At 39.6% G+C, this 14,840-nt stretch overlaps 6 non-coding genes across 6 annotated transcripts; all 6 read right to left on the bottom strand.

Annotated features, from left to right (window-relative positions):
* Positions 1–1,528: 1,528 nt before the first annotated feature.
* On the bottom strand, positions 1,529–1,601 carry TRNAF-GAA (transfer RNA phenylalanine (anticodon GAA)). Its single transcript has one exon. It is a non-coding gene; the product is annotated as a tRNA-Phe (tRNA).
* Positions 1,602–2,697: 1,096 nt separating this feature from the next.
* On the bottom strand, positions 2,698–2,770 carry TRNAF-GAA (transfer RNA phenylalanine (anticodon GAA)). Its single transcript has one exon. It is a non-coding gene; the product is annotated as a tRNA-Phe (tRNA).
* A 4,965-nt stretch (positions 2,771–7,735) lies between these two features.
* TRNAF-GAA (transfer RNA phenylalanine (anticodon GAA)) lies at positions 7,736–7,808 on the bottom strand. The gene has a single exon. It is a non-coding gene; the product is annotated as a tRNA-Phe (tRNA).
* A 2,843-nt stretch (positions 7,809–10,651) lies between these two features.
* Positions 10,652–10,724, bottom strand: TRNAF-GAA (transfer RNA phenylalanine (anticodon GAA)). Its single transcript has one exon. It is a non-coding gene; the product is annotated as a tRNA-Phe (tRNA).
* A 2,844-nt stretch (positions 10,725–13,568) lies between these two features.
* Positions 13,569–13,641, bottom strand: TRNAF-GAA (transfer RNA phenylalanine (anticodon GAA)). Its single transcript has one exon. It is a non-coding gene; the product is annotated as a tRNA-Phe (tRNA).
* A 1,096-nt stretch (positions 13,642–14,737) lies between these two features.
* On the bottom strand, positions 14,738–14,810 carry TRNAF-GAA (transfer RNA phenylalanine (anticodon GAA)). Its single transcript has one exon. It is a non-coding gene; the product is annotated as a tRNA-Phe (tRNA).
* Between the last annotated feature and the right edge of the window lie 30 nt (positions 14,811–14,840).

The raw sequence follows: 14,840 nt of genomic DNA on the forward strand, positions 1-14,840 counted from the left end.
TTAGGTAGCTTTTTTTTTTACTCTGAATGGACTAGCACCATATTACACAGAGGTATTTGGCCTGAGTAGGTAAGCTATGTCATCTGAATACTGAAATCTGTGTTCAAGGAGAAGTGGAAGCTGATGCAGACAAGAGTTTACTTTACAAAAAAGCATGAAATAGGAAACATTTGTAGTCGAAGCTGAATGCAAGAGAGGTGGAAGCAAATTTAGAAGGAGGACAGAAAGACAATTCTATGTTGAATTGATCATGTTGTCGATCAGTTGATCAAATATTTTGATAAATAAAGAAAGAAAAACTTGAGCTGATACCAAGAAATATTTTGTGAGAAGCAAGAAACCTCTCAGACTTTTCCGAAACCCAGCATTGAACAAGGGACTTTTAGATTTTCAATCTAACACTCTCCCAACTGAGCTATTTCATCCAGCTGGCCATTTTGGCTTTCTGTTGTATTTTTGATAATTGTTAAAGATAAATGCAGACCCTGGTCATTCTATCTGCATGTGCAGTTATGTGTTAAATTGTCCAATATTATTCAGCAGCTAAATTGGTCTGATGGGTGAATTTCCTTTTTAGGAGCCAAGTTAGTTAGAAGATGTTTTTAAACTATGAATGGACTTATACTCAGACACACAGACCTATATGGCGAGGGTAGGCAAACTAGGTCATCTGACTACTAACAGTTTTGTATAAGGGGAACTCGAGGCTGATGCAGGCAAAGCTTTACTTTCAATTAAAGGAAGAATTGGCAAATAAAGCAGGTAAAGTTGAATACAAGAGAGGTGGAAGCAAGTTTGACAGAAAGACAGAATGTAAAAAATATGTTGAAATGGTTGTCTTATCGATCAGCTTGATAAAAGGTTTTGATCATTATAAACAACGTCAATATGAGTTGACTCCAAATAGCATTTGTGGCATGCAAAGCAGAAGTTCAAAATGTGCCTAAACCCGGGATTGAACCAGGGACCTTTAGATCTTCAGTCTACTGCTCTCCCAACTGAGCTATTTCATCCAGCTGGCAATTTCGGCTTTCTGTTGTATTTTTTATAATTGTTAAAGATAAATGCAGAACCTGGTCACTCTATCTGCATGTGCAGTTATGTGTTAAATTGTCCAGTATTATTCAGTAGCTAAATTGGTCTGATGGGTGAATTTCCTTTTTAGGAGCCAAGTTAGTTAGATGATGTTTGTAAACTATGAATGGACTTATACTCAGAAACACAGACCTATATGGCGAGGGTCGGCAAGCTAGGTCATCTGACTACTAACAGTTTTGTATAAGGGGAACTGGAGGCTGATGCAGGCAAAGCTTTACTTTCAATTAAAGGAAGAATTGGGAAATAAAGGAGGCAAAGTTGAATACAAGAGAGGTGGAAGCAAGTTTGAAAGAAAGACAGAAAGTAAATAATATGTTGAATTAATTGTATTGTCGATTATCTTGATAAAAGGTTTTGATCATTATAAACAATGTCAATATGAGTTGGCTCAAAATAGTCTTTGTGGCATGCAAAGCAGAAGTTCAAAATGTGCCGAAACCCGGGATCGAACCAGGGACCTTTAGATCTTCAGTCTAACACTCTCCCAACTGAGCTATTTCGGCCTGCCAGCAGCAATAGTATTCAGCCTCTTTTTTTGAACAATCCCAGAACAGAGATGCAGAACCTGGATTTTCAATCTGAGGTTAGAGCTGTGTTTTAATGTGTCCTGCATTGTTCAGCAGCTAACTGGTGAAATGGGTGAGTAGCGTTTTTGGGATAAATGTTAGGTCGTTTTTCTTTTAAAACTCTGAGTGGACCAGCACTGTATTACACAGACGTATGTCGCCTGAGTAGGTAAGCTATGTCATCTCAATACTGACAACTTTGTTCAAGGAGAAGTGAAAGCTGATGCAGACAAGAGTTTACTTTGAAAAAAGTATAAAAAGGGATAAATTCGTCATCAAAGTTGATGGCAAGAGAGGTGGAAGCAAGTTTAGAAGGAGGACAGAAAGACAACTTTTTGTTGAAGTTATCATGTTGTTGATCAGTTGATAAAATATTTTGAGAAATAAAGAAAAAAAAACTAGAGCTGATTTCAAGAAATATTTTGCAAGAATGTAGGATCCCCTCGCACTGTGCTGAAAGTCAGGATTGAATCAGGTACCTTAAGCTCTTCAGTCTAACGATCTCCCAACTGAGATATTTCAGCCAACAAGTCCCTGTGGCCTCCTGATGTATTATTAATAATTGTAGACGATACATACAGAACCTGGTCATTCTATTTTCGTTTATAGTTATGTGTTAAAGTGTCCAGTATCATTCAGCAGGTAACTTGGTCTGATGAGTGAATATCCTTTTTAGGGGACAAGGTAGGTCGAATTGTTTTTTCTAAACTCTGAATTGACTTATACTCTGAAACACAGACCTATATGGCCAGGGTGTACAAGCTATGTCATCTGACTACTGACAGTTTTGTATAAGGGGAATTGGAGGCTGATGCAGGCAAAGCTTTACTTTAAAATAAAGCAAGAAGTTGCAAATAAATGAGGCATAGTTGAATACAAGAGAGGTGGAAGCAAGTTTGAAAGGAAGACAGAAAGTAAATAATATGTTGAATTGATTGTGTTGTTGATCAGATTGATAAAAGGTTTTAATAAAGAAGAGCGTTGATTTAACTCCAAACAGCTTTTGTGACATGAAAAGCAGAAGTTGAAATTGTGCCGAAACCCGGGATTGAACCAGGGACCTTTAGATCTTCAGTCTAACGCTCTCCCAACTGAGCTATTTCGGCCTGCTGGTTGTTTGGGTCTTCATCCTTTCTTTTAAACTTCCCAAGAAAATAGATGCTCAACCTCATGCTAGAGCTATGTTTTAAGATGTCCTGTATCATTCATCAGTTAACGGGTTGTTCTGCTCGATTTTCCCGGCCTTCTTGTGTTGAGAGGTGATTGAATGTGACTTCAGTCTCTTACCATTTAAGTCTAAGGGTTAGAGTAGTGAATGGAGCCTATTTACTAGGCACTTCGATATGATCCTGTGCTCTTCCCCATAGATCAGGGCTTGCACACATAGCCTAGGGGATAGATTCGTTAGTATTAGGGATAACCTGTCCTGCAGTGAGGGTATTTCATGGAGCCGTGCTGAATTCAGGCCTGGTAGGCCTCAAACGGGAGAGACTCCATCTTTCTTTCTGCTCCGGCAGCTTGGGATGCTTCTAGGTCAAATGTAATGTTTTAGTTATGAGGTGTTATTCGCTTGGAGAGAACCGGTTCAGGCCGGCCCTTATCGAAGGATTGTATTTTTCTTCATGCCGAAGACACTACATCAGGCCGGCCGGCTGGGAAAGTGTCCTTGGTACGGGGAGGTACAAGAATTTGGTGGGCGGCAGGTTACGGGCCGGAATTTTCCATGAGGAAACGCACCTCTATATTAGTGAAAGTCTGAGGCAGTTACATGTTCAGTCCGTAGGCGGCATCTAGCCGTTAGCAGTAAAGCTACTACTTATTCCAGGGAAGACAGACGCCATCTTGAAGGCGGAGAAAAACCGAGAGACAGATACTCTCCTAGCAGAATAGCTAGAGAGGAGAGAGTAGCCGAGAAGGAAGAGGTCCCAGTGACTCGGAGAAGGGTGGACTTCCAGGCGAGCCGAGGCACAGACGAGAAGGGAACCTAGATGGCCACTGAGTGCAGGCTACACACTACTAAGGTGATGTCGACCCTTTCTTATTAAAGTGTACAACTTAATCTTTCACTTTTCTTTGCAGGTTATGTATTATATTGTAATGTTATGTGATTGCGTATGTAATGAGTAATAAAGTACCCAGTTTGTAGTGAACCAACAGATGCTGCGTGTTCTTGTATGAGAGGGTAGCCTATTTTTCTAGTCAGCTGCGGCTACATGAACAGATGTTAACCCTGATCAGGTAAGTGGTAACTGAATAAGGGAGAGAGGAGCCCCTCGAACCGGAGAACAGACCATGCTCGAACTGGCAGTCCTTGTGTGATCTGATGAATAGTGAGACTGATTCCCTTTCTGTATGTTATGGTGATCATAGGATGAACTTGTGCTGAGACTGCCGTATGGGCAGAGAGGTCTGGATTCGTATGGGATCGCGAGGCCGCCACTTATGCTGAGACTGCCGTCTGGGTAGAGAGGTCTGGATTCGTATGGGATCGCGAGGCCGCCACTTGTGCTGAGACTGCCGTCTGGGTAGAGAGGTCTGGATCCGTATGGGATCGCGAGGCCGCCGATTGTGCTGATACTGTCGTATGGGCAGAGAGGTCTGGATCCGTATGGGATCGCGAGGCCGCCACTTGTGCTGAGACTGCCGTCTGGGTAGAGAGGTCTGGATCCGTATGGGATCGCGAGGCCGCCGATTGTGCTGATACTGTCGTATGGGCAGAGAGGTCTGGATTCGTATGGGATCGCGAGGCCGCCACTTATGCTGAGACTGCCGTCTGGGTAGAGAGGTCTGGATTCGTATGGGATCGCGAGGCCGCCACTTGTGCTGAGACTGCCGTCTGGGTAGAGAGGTCTGGATCCGTATGGGATCGCGAGGCCGCCGATTGTGCTGATACTGTCGTATGGGCAGAAAGGTCTGGATCCGTATGGGATCGCGAGGCCGCCACTTGTGCTGAGACTGCCGTCTGGGTAGAGAGGTCTGGATTCGTATGGGATCGCGAGGCCGCCGATTGTGCTGAGACTGCCGTCTGGGTAGAGAGGTCTGGATTCGTATGGGATCGCGAGGCCGCCGATTGTGCTGAGACTGCCGTCTGGGTAGAGAGGTCTGGATTCGTATGGGATCGCGAGGCCGCCACTTGTGCTGAGACTGCCGTCTGGGTAGAGAGGTCTGGATCCGTATGGGATCGCGAGGCCGCCGATTGTAAGAGGTCTTGGTATGTATGAGTAGGAATTCCCTGTCCTTAGGTGGTAGATATATGTGGTTACCTATTGTAAATAGGCTCTAGGGAGGGGGTAACGTTCTGGTTGGGTTAGTGAGGCTCTGATGAGCGGGTTCTATCTGATCCGAAAACCCAAGCAGAACACGGGTGCAATAGGTAAATAGCATTTTTCGGATCCAGGTTAGGTAGCTTTTGTTTTTTACTCTGAATGGACTAGCACCATATTACACAGAGGTATTTGGCCTGAGTAGGTAAGCTATGTCATCTGAATACTGAAATCTGTGTTCAAGGAGAAGTGGAAGCTGATGCAGACAAGAGTTTACTTTACAAAAAAGCATGAAATAGGAAACATTTGTAGTCGAAGCTGAATGCAAGAGAGGTGGAAGCAAATTTAGAAGGAGGACAGAAAGACAATTCTATGTTGAATTGATCATGTTGTCGATCAGTTGATCAAATATTTTGATAAATAAAGAAAGAAAAACTTGAGCTGATACCAAGAAATATTTTGTGAGAAGCAAGAAACCTCTCAGACTTTTCCGAAACCCAGCATTGAACAAGGGACTTTTAGATTTTCAATCTAACACTCTCCCAACTGAGCTATTTCATCCAGCTGGCCATTTTGGCTTTCTGTTGTATTTTTGATAATTGTTAAAGATAAATGCAGACCCTGGTCATTCTATCTGCATGTGCAGTTATGTGTTAAATTGTCCAATATTATTCAGCAGCTAAATTGGTCTGATGAGTGAATATCCTTTTTAGGGGACAATGTAGGTAGAATTTTTTTTTCTAAACTCTGAATTGACTTATACTCTGAAACACAGACCTATATGGCCAGGGTGTACAAGCTATGTCATCTGACTACTGACAGTTTTGTATAAGGGGAATTGGAGGCTGATGCAGGCAAAGCTTTACTTTAAAATAAAGCAAGAAGTTGCAAATAAATGAGGCATAGTTGAATACAAGAGAGGTGGAAGCAAGTTTGAAAGGAAGACAGAAAGTAAATAATATGTTGAATTGATTGTGTTGTTGATCAGATTGATAAAAGGTTTTGATAAAGAAGAGCGTTGATTTAACTCCAAACAGCTTTTGTGACATGAAAAGCAGATGTTGAAATTGTGCCAAAACCCGGGACCTTTAGATCTTCACGCTAACGCTCTCCCAACTGAGCTATTTCAGCCTGCTGGTAGTTTGGGTCTTCATCCTTTCTTTTAAACTTCCCAAGAAAATAGATGCTCATCCTCATGCTAGAGCTATGTTTTAAGATGTCCTGTATCATTCATCAGTTAACGGGTGCAATAGGTAAATAGCATTTTTCGGATCCAGGTTAGGTAGCTTTTTTTTTACTCTGAATGGACTAGCACCATATTACACAGAGGTATTTGGCCTGAGTAGGTAAGCTATGTCATCTGAATACTGAAATCTGTGTTCAAGGAGAAGTGGAAGCTGATGCAGACAAGAGTTTACTTTACAAAAAAGCATGAAATAGGAAACATTTGTAGTCGAAGCTGAATGCAAGAGAGGTGGAAGCAAATTTAGAAGGAGGACAGAAAGACAATTCTATGTTGAATTGATCATGTTGTCAATAAGTTGATCAAATATTTTGATAAATAAAGAAAGAAAAACTTGAGCTGATACCAAGAAATATTTTGTGAGAAGCAAGAAACCTCTCAGACTTTTCCGAAACCCAGCATTGAACAAGGGACTTTTAGATTTTCAATCTAACACTCTCCCAACTGAGCTATTTCATCCAGCTGGCCATTTTGGCTTTCTGTTGTATTTTTGCTAATTGTTAAAGATAAATGCAGACCCTGGTCATTCTATCTGCATGTGCAGTTATGTGTTAAATTGTCCAATATTATTCAGCAGCTAAATTGGTCTGATGGGTGAATTTCCTTTTGCAGGAGCCAAGTTAGTTAGAAGATGTTTGTAAACTATGAATGGACTTATACTCAGACACACAGACCTATATGGCGAGGGTAGGCAAACTAGGTCATCTGACTACTAACAGTTTTGTATAAGGGGAACTCGAGGCTGATGCAGGCAAAGCTTTACTTTCAATTAAAGGAAGAATTGGCAAATAAAGCAGGTAAAGTTGAATACAAGAGAGGTGGAAGCAAGTTTGACAGAAAGACAGAATGTAAAAAATATGTTGAAATGGTTGTCTTATCGATCAGCTTGATAAAAGGTTTTGATCATTATAAACAACGTCAATATGAGTTGATTCCAAATAGCATTTGTGGCATGCAAAGCAGAAGTTCAAAATGTTCCTAAACCCGGGATTGAACCAGGGACCTTTAGATCTTCAGTCTACTGCTCTCCCAACTGAGCTATTTCATCCAGCTGGCAATTTTTTTGCTTTCGGTTGTATTTTTTATAATTGTTAAAGATAAATGCAGAACCTGGTCACTCTATCTGCATGTGCAGTTATGTGTTAAATTGTCCAGTATTATTCAGTAGCTAAATTGGTCTGATGGGTGAATTTCCTTTTTAGGAGCAAAGTTAGTTAGATGATGTTTGTAAACTATGAATGGACTTATACTAAGAAACACAGACCTATATGGCGAGGGTCGGCAAGCTAGGTCATCTGACTACTAACAGTTTTGTATAAGGGGAACTGGAGGCTGATGCAGGCAAAGCTTTACTTTCAATTAAAGGAAGAATTGGGAAATAAAGGAGGCAAAGTTGAATACAAGAGAGGTGGAAGCAAGTTTGAAAGAAAGACAGAAAGTAAATAATATGTTGAATTAATTGTATTGTCGATTATCTTGATAAAAGGTTTTGATCATTATAAACAAAGTCAATATGAGTTGACTCAAAATAGTCTTTGTGGCATGCAAAGCAGAAGTTCAAAATGTGCCGAAACCCGGGATCGAACCAGGGACCTTTAGATCTTCAGTCTAACGCTCTCCCAACTGAGCTATTTCGGCCTGCCAGCAGCTATAGTATTCAGCCTCTTTTTTTGAACAATCCCAGAACAGAGATGCAGAACCTGGATTTTCAATCTGAGGTTAGAGCTGTGTTTTAATGTGTCCTGCATTGTTCAGCAGCTAACTGGTGAAATGGGTGAGTAGCGTTTTTGGGATAAATGTTAGGTCGTTTTTCTTTTAAAACTCTGAGTGGACCAGCACTGTATTACACAGACGTATGTCGCCTGAGTAGGTAAGCTATGTCATCTCAATACTGACAACTTTGTTCAAGGAGAAGTGAAAGCTGATGCAGACAAGAGTTTACTTTGAAAAAAGTATAAAATGGGATAAATTCGTCATCAAAGCTGATGGCAAGAGAGGTGGAAGCAAGTTTAGAAGGAGGACAGAAAGACAACTTTTTGTTGAAGTTATCCTGTTGTTGATCAGTTGATAAAATATTTTGAGAAATAAAGAAAAAAAAACTAGAGCTGATTTCAAGAAATATTTTGCAAGAATGTAGGATCCCCTCGCACTGTGCTGAAAGTCAGGATTGAATCAGGTACCTTAAGCTCTTCAGTCTAACGATCTCCCAACTGAGATATTTCAGCCAACAAGTGCCTGTGGCCTCCTGATGTATTATTAATAATTGTAGACGATACATACAGAACCTGGTCATTCTATTTTCGTTTATAGTTATGTGTTAAAGTGTCCAGTATCATTCAGCAGGTAACTTGGTCTGATGTGTGAATAATCTTTTTAGGGGAAAAGGTAGGTAGAATTTTTTTTCTAAACTCTGAATTGACTTATACTCTGAAACACAGACCTATATGGCCAGGGTGTACAAGCTATGTCATCTGACTACTGACAGTTTTGTATAAGGGGAATTGGAGGCTGATGCAGGCAAAGCTTTACTTTAAAATAAAGCAAGAAGTTTCAAATAAATGAGGCATAGTTGAATACAAGAGAGGTGGAAGCAAGTTTGAAAGGAAGACAGAAAGTAAATAATATGTTGAATTGATTGTGTTGTTGATCAGATTGATGAAAGGTTTTGATAAAGAAGAGCGTTGATTTAACTCCAAACAGCTTTTGTGACATGAAAAGCAGAAGTTGAAATTGTGCCGAAACCCGGGATGGAACCAGGGACCTTTAGATCTTCACTCTAACGCTCTCCCAACTGAGCTATTTCAGCCTGCTGGTAATTTGGGTCTTCATCCTTTCTTTTAAACTTCCCAAGAAAATAGATGCTCATCCTCATGCTAGAGCTATGTTTTAAGATGTCCTGTATCATTCATCAGTTAACGGGTGCAATAGGTAAATAGCATTTTTCGGATCCAGGTTAGGTAGCTTTTTTTTTTACTCTGAATGGACTAGCACCATATTACACAGAGGTATTTGGCCTGAGTATGTAAGCTATGTCATCTGAATACTGAAATCTGTGTTCAAGGAGAAGTGGAAGCTGATGCAGACAAGAGTTTACTTTACAAAAAAGCATGAAATAGGAAACATTTGTAGTCGAAGCTGAATGCAAGAGAGGTGGAAGCAAATTTAGAAGGAGGACAGAAAGACAATTCTATGTTGAATTGATCATGTTGTCGATCAGTTGATCAAATATTTTGATAAATAAAGAAAGAAAAACTTGAGCTGATACCAAGAAATATTTTGTGAGAAGCAAGAAACCTCTCAGACTTTTCCGAAACCCAGCATTGAACAAGGGACTTTTAGATTTTCAATCTAACACTCTCCCAACTGAGCTATTTCATCCAGCTGGCCATTTTGGCTTTCTGTTGTATTTTTGATAATTGTTAAAGATAAATGCAGACCCTGGTCATTCTATCTGCATGTGCAGTTATGTGTTAAATTGTCCAATATTATTCAGCAGCTAAATTGGTCTGATGGGTGAATTTCCTTTTTAGGAGCCAAGTTAGTTAGAAGATGTTTGTAAACTATGAATGGACTTATACTCAGACACACAGACCTATATGGCGAGGGTAGGCAAACTAGGTCATCTGACTACTAACAGTTTTGTATAAGGGGAACTCGAGGCTGATGCAGGCAAAGCTTTACTTTCAATTAAAGGAAGAATTGGCAAATAAAGCAGGTAAAGTTGAATACAAGAGAGGTGGAAGCAAGTTTGACAGAAAGACAGAATGTAAAAAATATGTTGAAATGGTTGTCTTATCGATCAGCTTGATAAAAGGTTTTGATCATTATAAACAACGTCAATATGAGTTGACTCCAAATAGCATTTGTGGCATGCAAAGCAGAAGTTCAAAATGTGCCTAAACCCGGGATTGAACCAGGGACCTTTAGATCTTCAGTCTACTGCTCTCCCAACTGAGCTATTTCATCCAGCTGGCAATTTCGGCTTTCTGTTGTATTTTTTATAATTGTTAAAGATAAATGCAGAACCTGGTCACTCTATCTGCATGTGCAGTTATGTGTTAAATTGTCCAGTATTATTCAGTAGCTAAATTGGTCTGATGGGTGAATTTCCTTTTTAGGAGCCAAGTTAGTTAGATGATGTTTGTAAACTATGAATGGACTTATACTCAGAAACACAGACCTATATGGCGAGGGTCGGCAAGCTAGGTCATCTGACTACTAACAGTTTTGTATAAGGGGAACTGGAGGCTGATGCAGGCAAAGCTTTACTTTCAATTAAAGGAAGAATTGGGAAATAAAGGAGGCAAAGTTGAATACAAGAGAGGTGGAAGCAAGTTTGAAAGAAAGACAGAAAGTAAATAATATGTTGAATTAATTGTATTGTCGATTATCTTGATAAAAGGTTTTGATCATTATAAACAATGTCAATATGAGTTGGCTCAAAATAGTCTTTGTGGCATGCAAAGCAGAAGTTCAAAATGTGCCGAAACCCGGGATCGAACCAGGGACCTTTAGATCTTCAGTCTAACACTCTCCCAACTGAGCTATTTCGGCCTGCCAGCAGCAATAGTATTCAGCCTCTTTTTTTGAACAATCCCAGAACAGAGATGCAGAACCTGGATTTTCAATCTGAGGTTAGAGCTGTGTTTTAATGTGTCCTGCATTGTTCAGCAGCTAACTGGTGAAATGGGTGAGTAGCGTTTTTGGGATAAATGTTAGGTCGTTTTTCTTTTAAAACTCTGAGTGGACCAGCACTGTATTACACAGACGTATGTCGCCTGAGTAGGTAAGCTATGTCATCTCAATACTGACAACTTTGTTCAAGGAGAAGTGAAAGCTGATGCAGACAAGAGTTTACTTTGAAAAAAGTATAAAAAGGGATAAATTCGTCATCAAAGTTGATGGCAAGAGAGGTGGAAGCAAGTTTAGAAGGAGGACAGAAAGACAACTTTTTGTTGAAGTTATCATGTTGTTGATCAGTTGATAAAATATTTTGAGAAATAAAGAAAAAAAAACTAGAGCTCATTTCAAGAAATATTTTGCAAGAATGTAGGATCCCCTCGCACTGTGCTGAAAGTCAGGATTGAATCAGGTACCTTAAGCTCTTCAGTCTAACGATCTCCCAACTGAGATATTTCAGCCAACAAGTCCCTGTGGCCTCCTGATGTATTATTAATAATTGTAGACGATACATACAGAACCTGGTCATTCTATTTTCGTTTATAGTTATGTGTTAAAGTGTCCAGTATCATTCAGCAGGTAACTTGGTCTGATGAGTGAATATCCTTTTTAGGGGACAAGGTAGGTCGAATTTTTTTTTCTAAACTCTGAATTGACTTATACTCTGAAACACAGACCTATATGGCCAGGGTGTACAAGCTATGTCATCTGACTACTGACAGTTTTGTATAAGGGGAATTGGAGGCTGATGCAGGCAAAGCTTTACTTTAAAATAAAGCAAGAAGTTTCAAATAAATGAGGCATAGTTGAATACAAGAGAGGTGGAAGCAAGTTTGAAAGGAAGACAGAAAGTAAATAATATGTTGAATTGATTGTGTTATTGATCAGATTGATGAAAGGTTTTGATAAAGAAGAGCGTTGATTTAACTCCAAACAGCTTTTGTGACATGAAAAGCAGAAGTTGAAATTGTGCCGAAACCCGGGATGGAACCAGGGACCTTTAGATCTTCACTCTAACGCTCTCCCAACTGAGCTATTTCAGCCTGCTGGTAATTTGGGTCTTCATCCTTTCTTTTAAACTTCCCAAGAAAATAGATGCTCATCCTCATGCTAGAGCTATGTTTTAAGATGTCCTGTATCATTCATCAGTTAACGGGTGCAATAGGTAAATAGCATTTTTCGGATCCAGGTTAGGTAGCTTTTTTTTTTACTCTGAATGGACTAGCACCATATTACACAGAGGTATTTGGCCTGAGTAGGTAAGCTATGTCATCTGAATACTGAAATCTGTGTTCAAGGAGAAGTGGAAGCTGATGCAGACAAGAGTTTACTTTACAAAAAAGCATGAAATAGGAAACATTTGTAGTCGAAGCTGAATGCAAGAGAGGTGGAAGCAAATTTAGAAGGAGGACAGAAAGACAATTCTATGTTGAATTGATCATGTTGTCGATCAGTTGATCAAATATTTTGATAAATAAAGAAAGAAAAACTTGAGCTGATACCAAGAAATATTTTGTGAGAAGCAAGAAACCTCTCAGACTTTTCCGAAACCCAGCATTGAACAAGGGACTTTTAGATTTTCAATCTAACACTCTCCCAACTGAGCTATTTCATCCAGCTGGCCATTTTGGCTTTCTGTTGTATTTTTGATAATTGTTAAAGATAAATGCAGACCCTGGTCATTCTATCTGCATGTGCAGTTATGTGTTAAATTGTCCAATATTATTCAGCAGCTAAATTGGTCTGATGGGTGAATTTCCTTTTTAGGAGCCAAGTTAGTTAGAAGATGTTTGTAAACTATGAATGGACTTATACTCAGACACACAGACCTATATGGCGAGGGTAGGCAAACTAGGTCATCTGACTACTAACAGTTTTGTATAAGGGGAACTCGAGGCTGATGCAGGCAAAGCTTTACTTTCAATTAAAGGAAGAATTGGCAAATAAAGCAGGTAAAGTTGAATACAAGAGAGGTGGAAGCAAGTTTGACAGAAAGACAGAATGTAAAAAATATGTTGAAATGGTTGTCTTATCGATCAGCTTGATAAAAGGTTTTGATCATTATAAACAACGTCAATATGAGTTGACTCCAAATAGCATTTGTGGCATGCAAAGCAGAAGTTCAAAATGTGCCTAAACCCGGGATTGAACCAGGGACCTTTAGATCTTCAGTCTACTGCTCTCCCAACTGAGCTATTTCATCCAGCTGGCAATTTCGGCTTTCTGTTGTATTTTTTATAATTGTTAAAGATAAATGCAGAACCTGGTCACTCTATCTGCATGTGCAGTTATGTGTTAAATTGTCCAGTATTATTCAGTAGCTAAATTGGTCTGATGGGTGAATTTCCTTTTTAGGAGCCAAGTTAGTTAGATGATGTTTGTAAACTATGAATGGACTTATACTCAGAAACACAGATCTATATGGCGAGGGTCGGCAAGCTAGGTCATCTGACTACTAACAGTTTTGTATAAGGGGAACTGGAGGCTGATGCAGGCAAAGCTTTACTTTCAATTAAAGGAAGAATTGGGAAATAAAGGAGGCAAAGTTGAATACAAGAGAGGTGGAAGCAAGTTTGAAAGAAAGACAGAAAGTAAATAATATGTTGAATTAATTGTATTGTCGATTATCTTGATAAAAGGTTTTGATCATTATAAACAATGTCAATATGAGTTGGCTCAAAATAGTCTTTGTGGCATGCAAAGCAGAAGTTCAAAATGTGCCGAAACCCGGGATCGAACCAGGGACCTTTAGATCTTCAGTCTAACACTCTCCCAACTGAGCTATTTCGGCCTGCCAGCAGCAATAGTATTCAGCCTCTTTTTTTGAACAATCCCAGAACAGAGATGCAGAACCTGGATTTTCAATCTGAGGTTAGAGCTGTGTTTTAATGTGTCCTGCATTGTTCAGCAGCTAACTGGTGAAATGGGTGAGTAGCGTTTTTGGGATAAATGTTAGGTCGTTTTTCTTTTAAAACTCTGAGTGGACCAGCACTGTATTACACAGACGTATGTCGCCTGAGTAGGTAAGCTATGTCATCTCAATACTGACAACTTTGTTCAAGGAGAAGTGAAAGCTGATGCAGACAAGAGTTTACTTTGAAAAAAGTATAAAAAGGGATAAATTCGTCATCAAAGTTGATGGCAAGAGAGGTGGAAGCAAGTTTAGAAGGAGGACAGAAAGACAACTTTTTGTTGAAGTTATCATGTTGTTGATCAGTTGATAAAATATTTTGAGAAATAAAGAAAAAAAAACTAGAGCTCATTTCAAGAAATATTTTGCAAGAATGTAGGATCCCCTCGCACTGTGCTGAAAGTCAGGATTGAATCAGGTACCTTAAGCTCTTCAGTCTAACGATCTCCCAACTGAGATATTTCAGCCAACAAGTCCCTGTGGCCTCCTGATGTATTATTAATAATTGTAGACGATACATACAGAACCTGGTCATTCTATTTTCGTTTATAGTTATGTGTTAAAGTGTCCAGTATCATTCAGCAGGTAACTTGGTCTGATGAGTGAATATCCTTTTTAGGGGACAAGGTAGGTCGAATTTTTTTTTCTAAACTCTGAATTGACTTATACTCTGAAACACAGACCTATATGGCCAGGGTGTACAAGCTATGTCATCTGACTACTGACAGTTTTGTATAAGGGGAATTGGAGGCTGATGCAGGCAAAGCTTTACTTTAAAATAAAGCAAGAAGTTGCAAATAAATGAGGCATAGTTGAATACAAGAGAGGTGGAAGCAAGTTTGAAAGGAAGACAGAAAGTAAATAATATGTTGAATTGATTGTGTTGTTGATCAGATTGATAAAAGGTTTTGATAAAGAAGAGCGTTGATTTAACTCCAAACAGCTTTTGTGACATGAAAAGCAGAAGTTGAAATTGTGCCGAAACCCGGGATTGAACCAGGGACCTTTAGATCTTCAGTCTAACGCTCTCCCAACTGAGCTATTTCGGCCTGCTGGTTGTTTGGGTCTTCATCCTTTCT

The sequence above is a fragment of the Triturus cristatus genome, chromosome 8, assembly GCF_964204655.1.
Source record: "Triturus cristatus chromosome 8, aTriCri1.1, whole genome shotgun sequence".
Lineage (NCBI taxonomy): Eukaryota > Metazoa > Chordata > Amphibia > Caudata > Salamandridae > Triturus > Triturus cristatus.